Consider the following 17,534-nt stretch of genomic DNA (forward strand, 5'->3'; position numbering starts at 1 on the left):
CCTGAGGGGGAGAAAGAATTGCTGAGATCTATGGAGAACTGTCAACAGAGCCTGCTACAACCGGTGTTCTCTCCAACTATGGAAGATGCAACGTCTGGGTTCCTGCTCTTCCTCCCACCTGACCCGCCACACGTCACTCTGTTCTACGACAGGAACCACACAGACTGGTATCAAGATTCTTTAAGGTAAAACACAAACAGCCATTTCTAGGAATATGTATTTGGCATCAGAGTGTTTGGCAGCTGCTACTTCTGAACAATTTATAACGATATATGATGTCGGATGAAAGATTTTACATATTTCTCTTTCTCTCCATGTTGAGCACCAGGTAAAATAATTAGGGGCATGGTTAAACGTTCCCTTCAGGACACTGATTGGGATCCTACCAGCGTGCAGGTTTGCTGTTTTAAAAATATACTAATAGCTTTTAAATTGTCTGTGATGTAACTGATAAGTTTATTTTAAACATGAGTTTGAAATGTTTCCATGGCCAGGAACGTACTGATCATCATTAAGCAGCAGAAGGTCCACGGACGAACAACCAATGTGTCCTCCAGCAACAAGCAAATCGTTCTAACAAACCCACTCTACGGCGCGTGAATGACACGTTATCGTGTTGGGACTAAATGGCTGCTGTTACAACTACATTGTGGGTACGTTGATCTCACGCAACCTTTGAGGGACCTCGTGAAGATATCAGGTATGATAAACTTGAATAATATTTTGATTTGGATTCAGGATACGAGAAAGTGTTTTTTCCTACTTCACCAAAGATTAGCCTTTGCAGTTGAATTGACTCTCTTTGACGGCGTAGTACTGTTCTCTGTCGATGTTTCTGGAACAAAACTAGTTTTGTTTCCAAAAGAGGGAGTGAGGATAGTGTTATGTACTTATCAGTAAATGTTAGATAAAATAGAAAAACAGTGGGAAACATAATGTCGTTGGTTATAGGAGTAGAATGTGAGTAGATTAGGGTAAAATGCGCTGTTTGTGAGCAAAGTAGCAGAAGAGAGTGTAAAGGGATTCTTGAGCGTGGCAGCTCACTGCGAGTTCTCGACGAGGAATAGTATTTTGCTTGGTTAGAGGACCTGAGAAACCTTGAATTCCACATACAGGTTGAGAACAAGACCAGGCAATACACATTGTATGGATGCGGAGCTTTAACGGAGGGTGACTCTGTGAAACTCCGATTACAGACGTATAAAGTTCTGACATAAAATAACAGAACTAAGAACAGAGTAGAAAATCATAAGTTGTGCGAGATAACACAACAAGAAATAAGTCCTGTTAGTTCAAGAAACCTTTTTATAAGAAACCGTGACCTGCCGTAGAAACAGGAAGACCGGTATGAGCCGTGAGCTGGACACACACAACCAGCAAGACCGTACAGGGAATAAAGATAAAAAAAATGAGCTGTGAGCTGGACACACAATCAGCAATAACAGACTAATTTAGCAGAAAACAGTGTGAATGATGAGAGAGTGACTGAGGAAGAACGCCAAGCGCGAGCGATTCCCATTGCTACGGGGTTTTCATGAGACATAACATTGTGTAGTGATATAGTATAAGTGAACAAAATATACAGATTTCATAATGGAGGGTGAATTTGATAGAGAGACTCACGATGACGGTGGGGACCTGAAGTTTTGTGGAAAACCGCAGCAGAACAGCTGGTGTTATTGCGGCAGGTGATAGAAACAGCTCCAGAGTAAGGACTGGAAATTCGTTGAACAGCAGGACCCTGATAAAATAAAACATTTAGCTACATGGGTAAAAGAATACAATGCAGGTTTAAGGGGTAATTTAACAAACAAAAAATAGCTAAAATTCCAGCCAGCTATTATTAATAAATGAGGAGTTTTAAAGGGGAATCCCAGAGAAACAATTTGGGAGTTTTTTGGAAACACGGCAATTAGTCAAGGAGGTTTGTTAAAAAGAAAAAAAGTGTTGCAGAAGACTACGCGCAAGCTGTCTGATATGGTGTCTTTGTCATATCTTGTCCAACATATTGTGTCGGTTAAAATGAGATCATTGTGTTTGAATGAGTAAAGGAGACACTGCTTGAATCCGCGGATCTGAACTGAGTGCGTGTGTATGTAAATCTGCGCGTATGTATGTGCGAATGTGTGGCTCAGAATAGTGTCCGATTGGAGAGATTTACAGTGGAAAAGTACTGTGTGCAGTTGATCTTCGTGGAGGGAGCATTTGATCAGGTTATTAGTGAAAATTAATAGGATTGTGCAGCATGGAAATCAGTGGGAGGACAGATTGATGTATTGATGGCTTTTGTTGCACAAGAAAGCCCTCTGAGTGCAAACAACAGTTGGTCAAGGCATTTACATTTGAGACAAAACAGTTGTGTTACAGTGAGATTTGGTTAAATGTTTAGTAAAACACTATGTTAAGCGTAAGAGACAGTTTAGAAGTTGGGAAAAGTTCCTGGATTTTTGGCAGAGAATTAAACATTATGAGCACTGCAGACCCCGAGCTGTCAGGGGAAAAGACTGCATGAACCTTTGGTGGACACCGACCGGAGCCACATATAGGCCTCTAAGTTGTGGACTAAGACTGTCAATGAATATGATACTTAGAGAAGAAACAGGGTCTGCCGTTGTGACCTGAGGGGGAGAAAGAATTGCTAAGATCTATGGAGAACTGTCAACAGAGCCTGCTACAACCGGTGTTCTCTCCAACTATGGAAGATGCAACGTCTGGGTTCCTGCTCTTCCTCCCACCTGACCCGCCACACGTCACTCTGTTCTATGACAGGAACCACACAGACTGGTATCAAGATTCTTTAAGGTAAAACACAAACAGCCATTTCTAGGAATATGTATTTGGCATCAGAGTGTTTGGCAGCTGCTACTTCGGAACAATTTATAACGATATATGATGTCAGATGAAAGATTTTACATATTTCTCCTTCTCTCCATGTTGAGCACCAGGTAAAAGAATTAGGGGCATGGTTAAACGTTCCCTTCAGGACACTGATTGGGATCCTACCAGCGTGCAGGTTTGCTGTTTTAAAAATATACTAATAGCTTTTAAATTGTCTGTGATGTAACTGATAAGTTTATTTTAAACATGAGTTTGATATGTTTCCATGGCCAAGAACGTACTGATCATCATTAAGCAGCAGAAGGTCCACGGACGAACAACCAATGTGTCCTCCAGCAACAAGCAAATCGTTCTAACAAACCCAATCTACGGCGCGTGAATGACACGTTATCGTGTTGGGACTAAATGGCTGCTGTTACAACTACATTGTGGGTACGTTGATCTCACGCAACCTTTGAGGGACCTCGTGAAGATATCAGGTAGGATAAACTTGAATAATATTTTGATTTGGATTCAGGATACGAGAAAGTGTTTTTTCCTACTTCACCAAAGATTAGCCTTTGCAGTTGAATTGACTCTCTTTGAGGGCGTAGTACTGTTCTCTGTCGATGTTTCTGGAACAAAACTAGTTTTGTTTCCAAAAGAGGGAGTGAGGATAGTGTTATGTACTTATCAGTAAATGTTAGATAAAATAGAAAAACAGTGGGAAACATAATGTCGTTGGTTATAGGAGTAGAATGTGAGTAGATTAGGGTAAAATGCGCTGTTTGTGAGCAAAGTAGCAGAAGAGAGTGTAAAGGGATTCTTGAGCGTGGCAGCTCACTGCGAGTTCTCGACGAGGAATCGTATTTTGCTTGGTTAGAGGACCTGAGAAACCTTGAATTCCACATACAGGTTGAGAACAAGACCAGGCAATACACATTGTATGGATGCGGAGCTTTAACGGAGGGTGACTCTGTGAAACTCCGATTACAGACGTATAAAGTTCTGACATAAAATAACAGAACTAAGAACAGAGTAGAAAATCATAAGTTGTGCGAGATAACACAACAAGAAATAAGTCCTGTTAGTTCAAGAAACCTTTTTATAAGAAACCGTGACCTGCCGTAGAAACAGGAAGACCGGTATGAGCCGTGAGCTGGACACACACAACCAGCAAGACCGGACAGGGAATAAAGATAAAAAAAAATGAGCTGTGAGCTGGACACACAATCAGCAATAACAGACTAATTTAGCAGAAAACAGTGTGAATGATGAGAGTGTGACTGGGCAAGAACGCCAAGCGCGAGCGATTCCCATTGCTACGGGGTTTTCATGAGACATAACATTGTGTAGTGATATAGTATAAGTGAACAAAATATACAGATTTCATAATGGAGGGTGAATTTGATAGAGAGACTCACGATGACGGTGGGGACCTGAAGTTTTGTGGAAAACCGCAGCAGAACAGCTGGTGTTATTGCGGCAGGTGATAGAAACAGCTCCAGAGTAAGGACTGGAAATTCGTTGAACAGCAGGACCCTGATAAAATAAAACATTTAGCTACATGGGTAAAAGAATACAATGCAGGTTTAAGGGGTAATTTAACAAACAAAAAATAGCTAAAATTCCAGCCAGCTATTATTAATAAATGAGGAGTTTTAAAGGGGAATCCCAGAGAAACAATTTGGGAGTTTTTTGGAAACACGGCAATTAGTCAAGGAGGTTTGTTAAAAACAAAAAAAGTGTCGCAGAAGACTACGTGCAAGCTGTCTGATATGGTGTCTTCGTCATATCTTGTCCAACATATTGTGTCGGTTAAAATGAGATCATTGTGTTTGAATGAGTAAAGGAGACACTGCTTGAATCCGCGGATCTGAACTGAGTGCGTGTGTATGTAAATCTGCACGTATGTATGTGCGAATGTGTGGCTCAGAATAGTGTCCGAGTGGAGAGATTTACAGTGGAAAAGTACTGTGTGCAGTTGATCTTCGTGGAGGGAGCATTTGATCAGGTTATTAGTGAAAATTAATAGGATTGTGCAGCATGGAAATCAGTGGGAGGACAGATTGATGTATTGATGGCTTTTGTTGCACAAGAAAGCCCTCTGAGTGCAAACAACAGTTGGTCAAGGCATTTACATTTGAGACAAAACAGTTGTGTTACAGTGAGATTTGGTTAAATGTTTAGTAAAACACTATGTTAAGCGTAAGAGACAGTTTATAAGTTGGGAAAAGTTCCTGGATTTTTGGCAGAGAATTAAACATCATAAGCACTACAGACCCCAAGCTACTCAGGGGAAAAGACTGCATGAACTTTTGGTGGACACTGGAGCCACATATAGGCCTCTGAGTTGTGGACTAAGACTGTCACTGAATATGATACTGAGAGAAGAAACAGTGTCTGCCGTTGTGACCTGAGGGGGAGAAAGAATTGCTAAGATCTATGGAGAACTGTCAAAGGAGCCTGCTACAACCGTTGCTCTCTCCAACTATGGAAGATGCAACGTCTGGGTTCCTGCTCTTCCTCCCACCTCGCCGCCACACGTCACTCTGTTCTATGACAGGAACCACACAGACTGGTATCAAGATTCTTTAAGGTAAAACACAAACAGCCATTTCTAGGAATATGTATTTGGCATCAGAGTGTTTGGCAGCTGCTACTTCTGAACAATTTATAACGATATATGATGTCAGATGAAAGATTTTACATATTTCTCCTTCTCTCCATGTTGAGCACCAGGTAAAAGAATTAGGGGCATGGTTAAACGTTCCCTTCAGGAGGCTGATTGGGATCCTACCAGCGTGCAGGTTTGCTGTTTTAAAAATATACTAATAGCTTTTAAATTGTCTGTGATGTAACTGATAAGTTTATTTTAAACATGAGTTTGATATGTTTCCATGGCCAAGAACGTACTGATCATCATTAAGCAGCAGAAAGTCCACGGACGAACAACCAATGTGTCCTCCAGCAACAAGCAAATCGTTCTAACAAACCCAATCTGCGGCGCATGAATGACACGTTATCGTGTTGGGACTAAATGGCTGCTGTTACAACTACATTGTGGGTACGTTGATCTCACGCAACCTTTGAGGGACCTCGTGAAGATATCAGGTATGATAAACTTGAATAATATTTTGATTTGGATTCAGGATACGAGAAAGTGTTTTTTCCTACTTCACCAAAGATTAGCCTTTGCAGTTGAATTGACTCTCTTTGACGGCGTAGTACTGTTCTCTGTCGATGTTTCTGGAACAAAACTAGTTTTGTTTCCAAAAGAGGGAGTGAGGATAGTGTTATGTACATATCAGTAAATGTTAGATAAAATAGAAAAACAGTGGGAAACATAATGTCGTTGGTTATAGGAGTAGAATGTGAGTAGATTAGGGTAAAATGCGCTGTTTGTGAGCAAAGTAGCAGAAGAGAGTGTAAAGGGATTCTTGAGCGTGGCAGCTCACTGCGAGTTCTTGACGAGGAATCGTATTTTGCTTGGTTAGAGGACCTGAGAAACCTTGAATTCCACATACAGGTTGAGAACAAGACCAGGCAATACACATTGTATGGATGCGGAGCTTTAACGGAGGGTGACTCTGTGGAACTCCGATTACAGACGTATAAAGTTCTGACATAAAATAACAGAACTAAGAACAGAGTAGAAAATCATAAGTTGTGCGAGATAACACAACAAGAAATAAGTCCTGTTAGTTCAAGAAATCTTTTTATAAGAAACCGTGACCTGCCGTAGAAACAGGAAGACCGGTATGAGCCGTGAGCTGGACACACAATCAGCAATAACAGATTAATTTAGCAGAAAACAGTGTGAATGGTGAGAGAGTGACTGGGGAAGAACGCCAAGCGCGAGCGATTCCCATTGCTACGGGGTTTTCATGAGACATAACATTGTGTAGTGATATAGTATAAGTGAACAAAATATACAGATTTCATAATGGAGGGTGAATTTGATAGAGAGACTCACGATGACGGTGGGGACCTGAAGTTTTGTGGAAAACCGCAGCAGGACAGCTGGTGTTATTGCGGCAGGTGATAGAAACAGCTCCAGAGTAAGGACTGGAAAATCGTTGAACAGCAGGACCCTGATAAAATAAAACATTTAGCTACATGGGTAAAAGAATACAATGCAGGTTTAAGGGGTAATTTAACAAACAAAAAATAGCTAAAATTCCAGCAAGCTATTATTAATAAATGAGGAGATTTAAAGGGGGATCCCAGAGAAACAATTTGAGAGTTTTTTGGAAACACAGCGGTTAGTCTAGGAGGTTTGTTAAAAAAAAAAAAGTGTTGCAGAAGACTACGCGTAAGCTGTCTGATATGGTGTCTTTGTCATATCTTGTCCAACATATTGTGTCGGTTAAAATTAGATCATTGTGTTTGGATGAGTAAAGGAGACACTGCTTGAATCTGCGGCTCTGAACTGAGTGCGTGTGTATGTTAATCTGCGTGTATGTATGTACGAATGTGTGGCTCAGAATAGCGTCCGATTGGAGAGATTTACAGTGGAAAAGTACTGTGTGCAGTTGATCTTTGTGGAGGGAGCATTTGATCAGGTTATTAGTGAAAATCAATAGGATTGTGCAGCATGGAAATCAGTGGGAGGACAGATTGATGACAGGCGACTGTGGCTTGATGGGTTGAGTAGTCGTCTGGCAACCAGAAGGTTGTGGGTTCGATTCCAGCTTCCCCTTGCCACATGTCGACGTGCCCTTGGGCCCTTGGGCAAGGCACTTAACCGCAAGCCTACCGAGCTGTGTCTCGGTGTATGAATGTGTGCGCGTTAGTGAGAGCAACTGGGTGAATGTGGCTATATTGTACAGTGCTTTGGGTGGTCAGCAAGCGCTATATAAGTACAGTCCATTTACCATTACAACCTGTGTTCTCTCCAACTATGGAATATGCAACGTCTGGGTTCCTGCTCTTCCTCCCACCTGACGCGCCACATGTCACTCTGTTCTATGACAGGAACCACACAGTCTGGTTTTAAGATTCTTTAAGGTTAAGGTGATGATTGGCCGGAATTAATCCTATAGCTGTGTATGATTAATTCCGGCCAATCATCACCTTAACTCTCACCCTCATTCGGGTGATCAAAAAATGTCTTCTTTAAGCCAAGCCAATAATAATCCTAACGACTCCTCGTTATAGAGGAGTGGACCAGTTTCGGTTCAATCTGCTAGCTTAATGGCTTTAACGACCGCCCATTACTAAGGGGTGGACCTGTTTCGATTGAATTTGTACGTTATCTAAGCCATTGCAAGGCCTTTGTTGGGCAATGGTATAAAGCTTGTTACTCAACATTACTCCAGACTTTTTGAATTGAGAAAGCTTCCAGGAGAGGATGCAAAACATCTTCAACTACGGAAAACAAGTCCAGTTGCTTTGTTTTTTACTTTTTTTGGAATGGCCTGACCTGGATGACTAAGAATCTTCACCAGGTTTAATGAGAGCTAATAACTAACATTAAGACGAGGGTAACTTTTACTTCCAAAGCAGACTGTGTTTGGCAGGGCGGTTAGAGGGTAAATTAAAACTAAAAGCTACTCGGCTTGCACCACTTGACCAGTCACCTTTGGTAGAGACGATGTAGTAGGGAGGTAGAAAAGAACTATAAGACAAAGAACACAGAAGGAGCAACAGAAACGAGCAGAAATCCAGGATCCTTCATGGCATTGACTCAACCGGAGCAGAGGAAGGTAGCTCCCTGAAAAGGTAAGTGACATATTAACCTGCTCTGTTGTTGACAAGAACTGAACAGGAACTAAAGATGATGAGTTAGACGAAACACCATGAGTGGCTCAGTTATAGCTTCATCACAGCATGGAGTCAATCAGTATGGCATCACAAATGGTATGTAGCGTTTGTACAGACTTTTTCATTTAAGATATTCGGACATCTACATTTATACTAAACTGTGTTTTCTCTTTATTTTTCATTCCCACAGAATATCTTCTTTCCTATTCCCCAGCCGGTCGAGGCAGATGGCCGCCCATACTGAGTCTGGTTCTGCTGGATGTTTTTTTCGCTTCCTGACAAAGGGGAGTTTTTTCCCCTCCACTGTCGCCTTGTGCTTGCTCAGTATGGTGGATTGACTCAAAATCAAACAATCCGCTGATTTTTTTGATTGAATAAAATTAAAATAAAAGAATTTAAGCTAAAAAGAATTTATTGTTTTTTTCTGATATCTTGCACAACATTTGTGCAACTTTGTTGTTAAATACAACAGCTCACATTCGAAGTGGGGCGATGCATTTTATCTTCTTGTAAAGCATGGTTTTTACACTCAGGGACCACTGGGCTCTGAAAATTAGGAGGATAATTTTAATCACCTGCATATACTGTGCAAAACCATTAAATTTCACACAACCACAAGACAATGACCATCATATCTATCAATGAACTAACATCCCATTTCTCTGACCAAGTATTGTCCACTACAGTAGACCCGAAGTCCTGGTCTTTCAGTCACTTCAAGGTAGTTTGACTTCTCACTGTGGTGACATTTATTCTCAATAGAAAAACATCCAAGTAGACAACTTACCATTTATTAAGGAAATAAAAAAGGTCAAAATGTTGTCAATCATGAATAAACCAACCGACACTTTTTGCAAGTAAATATTAATAGTTAGGTGACAGCAACGCTTTAAAAGAGCTCATGATTCTCAAGCAAAACACCTACATACACTTTATTAATGTTTGCAGCAAGCTGCTGCAGATCTTCTACAAGTCTGTTGTTGAAAGCTGAACAGGTTGATAAAGAAGGCAGGTTCTATTATAGAGATTGTTCTGGAGACTGCCCGCATGCAAAGACGGACACTTAATAAAATGTTCAACATCATGGACAACCCTGAGGATCCCCTTCATGAGACTATAATTCAACGACAGAGTCTCGAAGAAGCTTTGATATTTTCTTATATGTTTCTACAACATTTAATTTCCATTTGTTTGTGCTGAAGTATTTTTAGATTTTATTGAATGTAATTACTAACCATCAAAGGGACCTGTTTAATAATCTTTTTGTCATGACTTGTCTACGTGAACCCAGACAGAGCACGCACACACAGAGTTAGTTCTATTGCAGTTTATTGAAGGTAATGAGTTGGATGATGATGACCAGAGTTAGTAACCGGACTGGAGATGATGGTGCAGGAGCAGGCTGATTGGATTAAGAAACTGGAGAGAGAGAGTTCTTGCTCTGGGCTGCTGGGCTGGGCTGCTGTCAGAGCAGAGGTGCAGAGCGAGACAGTTCTAGGTTGTAGGACTGCTGGGGCACAGGGCAGCAGGCAATCCAGTGACAGAGCAGAGAGCCAACCTGGAGCACAGAGGTAGCAGGCAGTCGAGCAACAGAGCAGCAGGGACAGTTCTTGAGATCCGGGGGCTGCAGTAAATCCAGCAAGGCAGCAGGGACAGTTTTTGAGATCCTGGGGCTGTAGTAAATCCAGCAGCTAGCAGAGGCCTACTTGAAGTACAGAGGTGGCAAGTAGTGATGGGTCCGGCAATACCGATGCGTCAGCGCATGCGTCGAGCTCATAGAGCAAAACCCGTGTTGATGCACGTATTGCAATGGGAAAGTCACGTGATCGATACAGGAACTGTTTCGAACTGACTGACGCGGCAAACTGTGTTTATAAGCGGTGTTCTGTTCCCTCTAAGCTGGGCGCGTGTGCATTCGCGCACAGCATCTGGATTCAGCACGTACAGCAAAGCAATGCTGCGCAGTAAATAAAATCCAAGCTGAAATGCGTCTTTGTTCTGAGCCTTGTGTCATAAAAAATGGCTGATCTACCCTCAGTAGAAAGCTGCTGCTCTGAGTAGTTTTACATCACTCTGTCATACTCAGCGTTTCTGATTTCAGAACAGATGATATCAGTCAGGTAACTAAACACAGCGTCCGATGAGTTGAACGTCAGCACGAGCATGAAAAAAAGCCCGATCAATGGAATGTAAATAACGCTATTCACCATGGCAACAACAGGAAATAAGCTTGGAAGTGCGCATGTCCTGCGAGTAGAATTAGAAATCTTTAAAGAAGGCATATGGACAATATTAAACCACAAGAAACAAAAAACCGAAAGAGAGAAATGTTGAAAAAGTCAATGCATGCGCAATATGAAAGTTATGTGATGGAGAATTAAAGCTGTTTTCTCACATGTCACTCGTTCAACACAAAAGGATGTGTGTGTGTGTGTGTGTGAGTGTGGGGGGGGGCATTGATTACTAAAAGCATTGAAAGGACATGGCAGCAAATCATGATGAAGTACACTTTAACCAGGTAAGGTTAAGTTAGAAGTTTTATGTTTAACAGTACTCTACTAAAGCATTAATTGGCTATATTCAACATATGCAATTAATGATGGGATAGTGTGTGTTATTGAAATAACTGATATGCTCATCTTTTTGCCATTGTTCACCAATCCTTCTAAAAATGAGTTGACACTGATTGTCTTGTAGATGTTTAATGTGCCAACCTCACTTTATATTAACTACATAGGCTATACGGAATGGAAAATTAGAGCTGGAAGTGCCAAAATTTGATACAGAATAAATTATTGCTTTCATTCTGCATAGTTATTTTATTAATCTTGTGGGTCTCTGACTATGGAACACCTTTAAAGTGTAACTGAGTAACATTTCTGACAGTGTGAGGTAGTTGCCTCTGAGAGATTTTCTGTGTCTCCTACGTTATTAAAAAGCTGCCGTTGGCAAAAAAAAAAACAAAGAGCAGCACAAAAAAAATGTTCAGAACTGAGCGCATTCCCTCGTTATTTTAGAAAAGTGATGTGCGGCTGAGAATATTGAAATAAATTATCTGACGACCCCAAATGAGCCCCAGCCAGGACCATTTTCACAAATGCTGTCTACCCCCACTTCTGGCTTGTTATTGGGCAGTTTGTTGTTTATAAATCATGCACTAAAATGCCAATTTGTTCTTTTTACATAACATTTGGCAACATTTGACATCGAAGTGGGCAGGCAAACCCGAAGTGCCACAGCTAATGCCATCCAGGAGGTGCACAGATACTTGGCAGAGGGTCCCAAGATCCTATGATATACTGGAAAAACCAAAAGACAGTCTGTCCAAACCTCTTCCGCTTTTCATTACAATTTCTCTGCACTTCAGCATCATCTGTGCCATGTGAGCGGGTGTTTTCTACAGCTGGAGAAGTGATATCAAAACAGCGTAACAGATTCAATATCAAAACATTGAAACAACTTATTTTTTTTGAATAAAAACTTGTAAAAAAAAAAAAAAATGCCAGTCCACAAACATCCTCATTCACAACATGTTTACTTAGAGGTTATTACGTTATGATACAGGTTCACATTATTTATTGACTGTATCTAAAGAAAAAAATCAAATATATTTTAAATTCAAATGAAAATATGAAATAATACAATGCAACATACAATGACTTAAATTGTATTATTGTGCATACTAGGTCATCAAATCAGTGTCAGTTAATGCTGTCAACTAGGTTGCCTGTAGGGATTTTTAACATCAAGCAGGTGTCAGTATTTAGTGACACAGTATCGGCACAGTATCAATACAGTTTGGCAACGTGTTGAAACACTTCATGACGCCTCATCGACCCATCACTAGTGGCAAGAAATCCAGCAGCTAGCAGAGGCCTTACGCACAGAGGAGGCAGGAAATCCAGCAACAAAACAGGGAACAAACCAGGCTGACAGACGTGGAGTGAGTGGAGAATGATGAGAACAGTACTAGACAGGCGTGGTGTAGTTAGAGACTGAAGACAAGCCGGCGACGAGAAGCAAACTGAAGGGAGCTTATGTAGGGAGGCTGGCAAGTGAAGTGAATTCAGACTAATTAGAGCCTAACAGGTGTGACTAATTGCTGAGGGAGTGGAGGAGGCACTAGAAAACAACCAGGAAAATAGCCAGACCAAAACTAAACCATGACACTTTTCTTTGTCCACAATGAGTCACTTTTTGCTGTCTAGAAACTATTCTGCTCTCTAATGTGAGAGTGCACTTATATAGAGCAACTGATTCTAGATCTGATAAAAATAGGTTATTTTTAAAAACCTGGAAGAATCACCCAGCATCACAACAAATAAGCATAAAAATAATCAGCAGCTCAGAGTTTGACATTAAACACTAACCACATGTTATCAAATCATAGGGAGTTATATAAAGACAAAGACTGTTTACTTTGATAAACAGGATAAATTCAGATAGTCTTATTAAACAAACAACTTTCATCATCAAAATTACAATGTGGCCTTTGACAAATGGAAGAGAAGAGTCACACTAAAATAATGGGTGACTGTGGCTTGATGGGTTGAGTAGTTGTCTGGCAATCAGAAGGTTGTGGGTTTGATTCCAGTTTCCCCTTGCCACATGTCGATGTGTCCCTGGGCAAGGCACTTAACCCCAAATTGCCTACCAAGCTGTATAGGTGTATAGGGAGTGTTGGAGAACCCGGTTCGATCCCCACAGCCTGCACTCTCGGTCCCTGAGCAACACTCTTAACCCCCGGGCGCTGCATATGGCAGCCCACTGCTCCACAAGGGTTATGGGTTAAAAGCAGAAAACAAATTTTGTTGTAATGTATGTTTCAATGTATGTTTCAATGACAATAAAGATGATATTACTATATATTATTATTACATTATTACACTACAAAAATTATTTGGGGAGAAAATCCCCCGAAAATAATTTCTCTTTAAGTATTTCCTTCAGGTTTCCTTCATGTTTGTCTGAACAAAATGGAAAAATAAAATCTGGTTTAAATAATTGTTGTTTTCTCAAATTTGAGGAGGAAGATTTACAGCTTGAGTGATTACTGACTTGTAATGGCATCCAGTTTAATATTTTATCACCATTATTGTTGGTGTCTGATAAAAGTAGAGTATCTTCATTTGCATGTAGAATGAAGATATATATATATATATATATATATATATATATATATATATATATATATATATATATATATATATATATATATATATTAGAAAGATATACATATGTATAGATAGCTATAATCTTGACCTATAGTTATATATAATCACATAGCTATTTATTTGACTTATTTATAATACTTGAAAATCTATATATGCACATCAATGTCTAAATACAATAGTTTGTACTGTATACAAGCTAAAAACCTTGAAAAAGAATGCACATTTTGCACAGCTTTTTCCTAGTGTTGCCACTCTGCAGCTTTAGTGTGTCCAGTTTTGTAACATGGTGCAGCCTTAGTTTATAGAAGGCAGATACAAGTAGTGAAATCAGCCCGAATACATTTCCATGCAGCACAGGAATGAGGCATCTTCTTTGTACGGAGCCCCTTGGGGTCATGGGAATTGTTTTTATTTTTGCGTTACTTCGCAATACTTTTACGTTACCTCGCAAAAACCTTTGCGTTCCCTCGCAAAAACTTTTGCGTTCCTTCGCAAAGTGCATGTTTCCGAAAAGTGCATGCCTGCCGAGATATGTATCCCCTGTCGTGGGAACGCGCCTCGTTCTGTACAACTGAATATCGACGAGGAAAACGGATTCAAGTTTGACCAACGCACTTGCTTGTTCTTAAAATAATGATACCAAAACGTTTTGATATACCTCTTGTGGGGAAAAAACAGTGGTTATTTGGCAGATTCATTTATAAACAATAAATCGTGAGAGCCGACGTGAGTTTTGAAACGGCAAAGGTTTCTCCTAAGCGGAAGATCAAAAGATTCAATTCAATTCAATTTTATTTATATAGCGCCAAATCATGAAACATGTCATCTCAAGGCACTTTACAAAGTCAAGTTCAATCATATTATACAGATTGGGTCAGATTATACAGATTGGTCAAAAATGTCCTATATAAGGAAACCAGTTGATTGCATCAAAGTCCCGACAAGCAGCATTCACTCCTGGGGAAGCGTAGAGCCACAGGAAGAGTCATCTGCATTGTACATGGCTTTGCTGCAATCCCTCATACTGAGCAAGCATGAAGCGACAGTGGGAAGAAAAACCACCCATTAACGGGAAGGAAAACCTCCGGCAGAACCGGGCTCAGTATGAACGGTCATCTGCCTCGACCGACTGGGGTTACAGAAGACAGAACAGAGACACAACAAGAGAAACAAAAAAGCACAGAAGCACACATTGATCTAGTAATCTGTTCTACATTAGATGGTAGTAGCGGGTGAGCCGTCTTCTCTGGATGATGTCACAGTTAACAGAACGCCAGACCAGGTGTACCTACTATGAAGAAAAAGAGAGAGAGCAAAACGTTAAAAGCTGAAATGACGACAGTCATTTCAATGTAATACAATGCAAAACTGGAGAACAGTAGACTGAAGAACAGTAGAAATCAGTAGAGTGAGAAAATTAGACCCTGATGTCCTCCAGCAGCCTAGGCCTATCACAGCACAACTATAGAGATAGCTCAGGGTATGAGCCACTCTAACTATAAGCTTTGTCAAAAAGGAAAGTTTTAACATTAGTCTTAAAAATAGATAGGGTGTCTGCCTCCATGGACCAAAACTGGGAGTTGGTTCCACAGGAGAGGAGCCTGATAGCTAAAGGATCTGCCTCCCATTCTACTTTTAGAGACTCTAGGAACCACCAGCAGACCTGCAGTCTGAGAGCGAAGTGCTCTGTTAGGAACATACGGGGTAATCAGAGCTCTGATATATGATGGAGCTTGATTATTAAGGGCTTTATACGTTAGAAGGAGAATTTTAAATTCTATTCTTGATTTAACAGGAAGCCAATGAAGGGAAGCTAAAATTGGAGAAATATGATCCCTCTTGTTGATTTTCATCAGAACTCTTGCCGCAGCATTTTGAATCAGCTGAAGACTTCGAACTGCATTTTGTGGACTTCCTGATAGTAAAGAATTACAATAGTCCAGCCTTGAAGTAACAAATGCATGGACTAGTTTTTCAGCATCACTCCTGGACAGAACGTTTCTAATTTTGGCGATATTCCGGAGGTGAAAAAAGGAAACTCTGGAAACCTGTTTAATATGGGATTTAAATGACATGTCTTGGTCGAAAACAACACCAAGATTTTTTACTTTATTACCAGAGGCCAAATTAATGCCATCCAGATTAAGTGATTGATTATTGATTATTTTTTGAAGACTCTGGCCCAAAGATGAAAACTTCTGTCTTGTCAGAATTTAAATGCAGGAAATTTAAAGTCATCCAGCTTTTGATGTCATCAAGACATGACTGCAGTCGAAGTAACTGATTGGATTCATCAGGATTTATGGATAAATATAGCTGAGTGTCATCAGCATAACAGTGGAAATTAATCCCATGCTGTCTGATCATTTTGCCAATCGGAAGCATATGTATAGTAAATAGAATTGGTCCAAGGACTGAACCCTGTGGTACTCCACAGGTGACCCTAGAGTTTGAGGAAGATTTATTATTAACATGAACAAACTGGAATCTGTCCGACAGATAAAATTTAAACCAGCCTAATGCTTTTCCCTTAATCCCTACAGTATGCTCAAGTCTTTGTAGGAGAATATTGTGATCAACTGTATCAAATGCAGCACTGAGATCTAACAGGACAAGTATAGACACAAGTCCATTATCTGAGGCCATGAGAATATCATTGGTGACCTTCACCAGAGCTGTTTCAGTGCTATGATGAGCTCTGAAGCCTGACTGAAACTCCTCAAGTAGGTCATTACTTTGTAAATGTTCACATAGTTGATTAGCAACTACTTTCTCAAGAATTTTAGATAAGAAAAGAAGATTAGATATAGGTCTGTAATTTACTAACTCATCTTGATCAAGAGATGGTTTCTTAAGTAAAGGTTTAATAACAGCTACTTTAAAAGCCTGTGGTACATATCCATTTACCAAGGATAGATTAATCATGTCTAAAATAGGACCACTGATCAGAGGGAATACCTCCTTAAACAACTTGGTTGGGATTGGGTCTAACATACAGGTAGAAGGTTTAGATGAAGCTAAAATTTTAGATAGCTCAGAAAGCTCTACTGCTTTTAAACAGTTCAGACACTGCGCAGGTTCTAAGGATTCCTCCAATGCTGCCTCACTTACTGAGGATGAGGTAATCATGTTTGGGAGGATGCCAATTATTTTATTTTTAATGGAATCAATTTTATTTATGAAGAATCCCATAAAATCATTACTGCTAAGAGCTAAGGGAATGGATGGATCAACAGAGCTGTGGCTCTGGGTAAGTTTGGCAACTGTACTGAAGAGAAATCTAGGATTATTCTTATTCTCCTCAATTAATGATGAAAAATATGCTGCTCTAACTCTGCGAAGGGTCTTGTTATACAACAATAGACTGTTCTTCCAGATTAAGTAGGATTCCTCTTGGTGTGTAGAGCGCCATTTTCTCTCCAATTTCCTAACATTGTGCTTCAAGGAACGCAGCTCTGAATTAAACCAAGGAGCCAGCTTCCTGTGAATAATCACCTTCTTTTTCAAGGGAGCTACATTGTCTAATGCAGAACGCAATGACGAAGTCATACCGTTTACAAAGACATCTATTTGTGAATTGGAAGAAACAACATTGCTGCCATCTACAGGGCATTTCTGCAATACGGAGGATATTAAAAAGGGGACAGACTCTTTAAGTTTTGATACAGCATTATCCGATAAAGATCTACTATAATGGAACCCTCTTTTGGGGGTGGAGAACTCAGTTAGATTAAACTCAAATGTTATTAAAAAATGATCAGATAGGACAGGGTTGTG

General features: G+C 40.2%; 1 long non-coding RNA gene across 1 annotated transcript; it reads left to right on the top strand.

Moving 5' to 3' along the window:
• The first annotated feature begins 30 nt into the window (after positions 1–30).
• On the top strand, positions 31–4,139 carry LOC118562679. The gene is made up of 6 exons (XR_004930745.1): positions 31–185; positions 329–396; positions 495–700; positions 2,592–2,802; positions 2,946–3,013; positions 3,113–4,139. It is a non-coding gene; the product is annotated as an uncharacterized LOC118562679 (long non-coding RNA).
• The last annotated feature ends 13,395 nt before the right edge of the window (positions 4,140–17,534 follow it).

The sequence above is a fragment of the Fundulus heteroclitus genome, chromosome 1, assembly GCF_011125445.2.
Source record: "Fundulus heteroclitus isolate FHET01 chromosome 1, MU-UCD_Fhet_4.1, whole genome shotgun sequence".
NCBI classification, from domain to species: domain Eukaryota; kingdom Metazoa; phylum Chordata; class Actinopteri; order Cyprinodontiformes; family Fundulidae; genus Fundulus; species Fundulus heteroclitus.